Source organism: Pinus tabuliformis, chromosome 9 (genome assembly GCF_031772625.1).
Source record: "Pinus tabuliformis cultivar Carrire ecotype Pingquan chromosome 9, CPIR1, whole genome shotgun sequence".
NCBI lineage: Eukaryota > Viridiplantae > Streptophyta > Pinopsida > Pinales > Pinaceae > Pinus > Pinus tabuliformis.
This window is the reverse complement of record NC_142307.1, coordinates 1,502,286,977-1,502,292,583: the sequence shown is the minus strand read 5'-3', so window position 1 is coordinate 1,502,292,583 and position 5,607 is coordinate 1,502,286,977.

Sequence of the window (5,607 nt, the reverse complement as noted above, 5' to 3'; positions counted from 1 at the left end):
TTTTGAGGGAAAAGAAGAAAACTATTTTTTTAATTGCTTTTTTTGGCTTATCTCCTTATAGGTTTACTCAAATTTCCAGTGTAGACACTCATTAGATGCAGAAATAAATTATGCACCCAACGAGTACCCATTATACATACTTTTGAGAAGACCCACGTTGATAAAAATTGCAAATACATTAAAAAAGTGTGTTCAGCACGCATTTTTAATGTATCTCCATTTTTTATGAATGTGGGTCTTCTCAAAAGTATTCATAATGGGTACTTGTTGGATGAAAAATTTAGTTCAGCATCGAATGAGTGTCTACAATTGAAATTTGAGTACGCCTATAAGGAGATAAGCCAAAAATACAATTAAAAAAATAGTTTTTCTTCGTTTCTCTACAAAATATTTACATGTACATCCTTTTAAACTTAAAGGATTTTGATTGGTTTACGTATTATGAAATGGAATCTATGTGTAAATTTCATGGGGACTTTTAGGATTTCCTCTAATGTCACATCATAACCACAGTCTTCCAAAACTATAACAAAAATGAGATTTTTCTTTAAGACCACAAAAAACATGACATATTTGAGCCTAAATCCCTTTGAAAGGTGATTGTACCAATACTGGTGGTGTTATACCTTACATCATCCCCCATCTCAATGTGCATATGAAAATCTTTCTCCTCCAGGTCACTGAAAAATATCTATTCCCCGTCATATAGAATGGTGCACCTAAGTCCAAGTACCAAACGCTCCCCATCATTGTGCGAGCCATTCATGAAATGAGGTTAAATTGAAGCTCAAACTGTGAATCCAAGGCTTCTCCTGTTACTCCTCTTATGGTATTCTTGCTTGCATTATTGTGTGGACACTTTATGGTATAGTGCGTGAATTCTGGACAATGGAAGCATTTAATTTTTGACAAATATTTCTTGTTGCCCCCTTGAATGGATTCTAGTTTGGACTGGGATTTCTTCTCTTCTCCCGTCCTTTCCTTTCCATCCAATGCAATTTTTTCTTCATCCTCACCCTTGGATGAAGTCCCATCTCTGGTATTTCACCTTGTTTCCTCCTTCACCAAATCAGACCAGAAGCACTCCCAACTTGATAGTTTCTCCCTTCCATTCATTGAATCTTGATAGCTATGCTAGATCTTGGGAAGGCCAAGAAGGGCTACGATTACCAAGTCTTCTTCAGGGAATATAACGTCGACCCTACCAAGTTCATCATGACATTCTGTAAACATGGTTATATACTACGGAATTGTTTCATTCTTCTACATCTTGATAATTCAAAGTTCATCCTTGAGCGTCAACTTCCTGTGGTCACTACTATTCTCAAAAAATTATGTCAGTTCTTTCCACATCACAAATGGAGTTTATTTTCCATGGATATTGAAGATAATATGATCTCATACTCTATACAAGATGAATCTCATCACCTTAGCTACACCTTTCTTCCACTGAGAAATCCTCTAGGCATCAGATGCTTGAGGTTTTGTAACATCTTTCTTAATGTATTCTAGTAATCCATTTTCATCCAATATTGCCTCCATGTGGTCCTTCTATGCCACAACATTAGAGGTTCCTTCCAAGGCATATTATATACTTAGTCCATTGAAGGTAATCTTCTCAACTCTGAAGAAATCCTGCTACACTGATCTTCAAATTTGATCCTATGAGAAACAAATTTGAATTTCCTACTCTATTTTGAATCAAATTCTAATACCGTGTATAAATTAGGATTTATATTTAAAACTAATCATGAAGTTTTAATCTAAATCACAAGACACAGATATATACTACTTCTCTACAGACATTAATTCACAATTTAGAACAAAAAATTCAGACATGGAAGAAGGAATAACACACATGCAACAAGTATTTGTATCTAGAGAAATAAATCTGCTAAAAACCCCAATTCCTTTTGCATTAATCAAATCAATAGAGATGTATTACAATTACTTTTCTCAACTGACCTCACCCTGCAAGTGCACAACCTATTTCTCTTCTCACTTAAGGCTTCTTACCTAGACTTAGTAAAAATTTTCCTCGGCTTAATCTCTTATTTCCTTGCACTGTTCCTTGAGGAACTAGCCCCTATTATTTAGGAAATTCCCTCAATAAAATTGGGCAATTCATTTAGGTTGAGCATATAACTTGATGAAACACCTGTACACTCAAGACTAGTATAAAACTAATGTTACATTACCTTGGAATATCCACCTCAATTAAGTAACCTGAATTCTTTGGATGTGCTATCTATTTTTGGATGATTGATCAGTTAACTATATGATCACTAAATTTTACTGAAGTCCCATTGCTTAACTGACCTTCCACTAATTCCTCAAAAAGTTGGAACTAGTTTAGCTAAAAACAACTTTGGCCTCATGGAAAAGAAAAATTAAACATTTTCTTGCAACACCTAAACAATCAATCTAATTCTGTCAAGTTTACTATGTAAATGGAGGAAAATGGAAGCCTTCCCTTTCTTGACATCCTAATCAATATAAACAAAGATGGTTCCATATCTCACCAGGTCTATCGTAAGAAAACCCACATGAAACAATACCTGCATGCCAACTCTCACCATCATCCATCTCAAAAAATTAAGGTTCTCAACACTCTAGAAACCAGGGTTGTACGTATTTTAGATCATGATCATTTTGAAAAATAGAAAAAACATCTTTTGGATGTATTTTAAAGGAATGGATACAAAAAACACCAAGTGATCAAAGCATTCAAGAATGTTGAGAATCCTAAAAACAAACAACCATTGGATGATCATGTGAGTTAAGGTTCACCTCCCCTACATATTAGGCACAACAGACAAAATTTTGTATATTTTCAAAAAGAAAAATATAAAAACCACTTTCAAACCCATGAACACAATTAGCAAATGCTTAAAATCATTCAAAGATCCAGTTGGTCCCAAATTCCGCAAAGGAGTTTACATGGTTCCTTGTTCATGCGGTAAAACCTACATTTGGGAGACCAGTCGATCTATCCTAACTATGATTCAAGAACATGCCGATGACATAAAGTAAAACTGTTGTAAAACCTTAGCTCTGGCTGAACATACCAGTAAAACCAATCATCATGTCTATATTGAGAGATCTACTGTGGTGGCCAAAATCAATCATTATCACCATAGAAAATTTAGAGAAGCCATAGAAATAGGTAAACACCCTAACAACCTCAACCGAGATGAAGGATGGAAAATAAGTGACAATTGGATTCCTAGTTTAACCTCCTAATCTACCCTCTCCTAAACATAATCTTTAACCTCCATTTCTAACCTTGCTTCTCTCTCTCAAGGCCTTACACTTTTGAAATAATCACTAACCCTAATTTTAATTTTTAATTTTTAATTATGATTTTTACTTAAATTTTTTAAGGTTTTTAATAAATACAATTAAAATATTTTAATGAAATTTTTAAAAATTTTAATAATATTCTTAATAAAATTCTTAATTCAAATAAAAAAGAAATTATTTTTATTTTAATATTAATCTGAAATTTAACCTAAATTAATTCTAATCAAAATAAAATTATTAAGAATTATTAATAATTATTAATTATCCTCCTGATCGGGATGAGAGAGGGTGTGAGAGGCACTAGGCTTCAAGGTGACATGGTTAGTACCAAGATGATAATTACCACTACCCCCCACATGCTCAAGGCAGGGGGTGTGGTGTCCATAGCCATGAATGCATGGTCAGGGGGCTAGCAAGGTGGCAGAGGGAGGAATAAAGCAGGGTGGCAGAGAAGGGAATGGAATTCGACATACCGGGTAGGAGGAATTCGCAGTGGTGAAGGAAGGCAACTGAGAGTGGAAGAAAGGTGGAGGCACCTCATCTGCGGGTTCACAACGGCTCTCAGGTATGTAGTTCGGTCTTGATCCTGTATCATTTCTCTACTCTGGTTGGGTTCCTACAGCAATTACATGCATTGGTGGGGGTTTCATTGGGGGGACGGGAGAGGCAAGAGACCGTCCCAATGGGGCTTAGCACTATCAGGGAGAAACAATGCGAGGAAGTGAGGGCCATGTCCTCGTTCTGTGTTTTATTTATATTGTCTTTATGCCAAAGCCTTGGCAATGGCATGGATAACGTTAGGTTGAGCAGAGATACTGGCCCCTACCTAGTTGCTCAAACCAGGGATATAGGGGATAATGGTCATGTCATGTTTTCGGGGTTGAGTGGTGTTGGACGAGGTAGGAAATAGTTGTAGGTAGGGGGTTGGGGCATTAGCTATGTCAGTAATTCACTGAGAAAAGAATGGAATTTTCATATGCATGGTAGCAAGGGCGTAGCTAGGGACCCCAAGAGGTATAAGGGAGAGAGGGGAAAGCATAACCTTGAAAGGAAACTGCTGGCTGAGGGAGTTGTATGCGGGTCTGATAACAAACGTAGAGGTATGCTCCATATGGGTCCGAAGGCTTGGCTCCAGCTGCCGTGGGATGACAAGAAATTACACCATGGTAAGGGGGAGGGGCACTATGAAGAGCTAGGGGAGCTACACTTGACACCCAATTCCCCTGGATACTTGTGGGCACTGGGATACCTTAACCCATAGCAGGAAAAGCAGTGTAGAGAGACAAGGCATGAGCAGTTGTGTCTAGATGATGCGAATGGTCTGATGAACCTAACATTGTCTGACTGTCCACAGAGCAACACAGAACAGGGTATGGCTCCAACAAAATGAGGGCGTGGACGTGGTAGTAGGGGTTCGGCCCCCTAGGCAGCTAAGAGAATGAGCACGATGGAAGGCCACAGGGGTTGTAAGCCTATTGAGCACCTCATAGCAGAGGTCATCGCGACTTACTGGGATGAAACATATGAACGTATCCATAAGCGGATTGACAACTAGGAAGCCAGGAAATAGAACCAGATGAGGAGATAAAAGTCTGGAGGACTATGGTGCTTGACCTAGGGAATACATGAGGTAGAATTACACAATTCAAACACATGTTGTACTTGTACTTCTTGATGAAAGGTCTTCTTGGCAAAGTGATCAAATAAGTTTCTCTGGGGATGGCAGTCACAATGTAGGGCCTGCCCACTTATAAAAAATACATGGAGAAAATCTTATTTTACATGCACAAACAGGACATCATGATGGATCATATTAACCGTCACATCCCATGCATCATGGAGGCGTATGGAATGCTAGAGGCAATTGTTGAAGATCCTGCTCCTATAGCCTCTAACATTGAGGAGTAGACTATCAAGGAAGACTAGTTTCATTATGCATAGTTTTTATTTATGTTGGTAGCTTTTAAATTCTCTGTTGCATATGTTAGTTGTTATAGTTATATAGTATTTGGACATGAGACTGAGACTAACCTAGCCATGCTAGAAAGACTAAAAAAATTTCGCTTTTGGATGGTGTATAATGCTAACAGGTGGTCAACAGACTCGATTTCTCCTCGGGGCGAGTTGAGGCCACCTGGTAATAGTGTGTGGTGTAAATTTGCCTTATATATATAATAGAAAATGGATGGACCTACCAAGATGTACAATATTTTTTTTCTTGTTAATTATCATTTCCAAATTTACTTACAAGTATTATTAAATCTAATTAATAACTCATCATTAAATCTTTAAACGAATAACCCT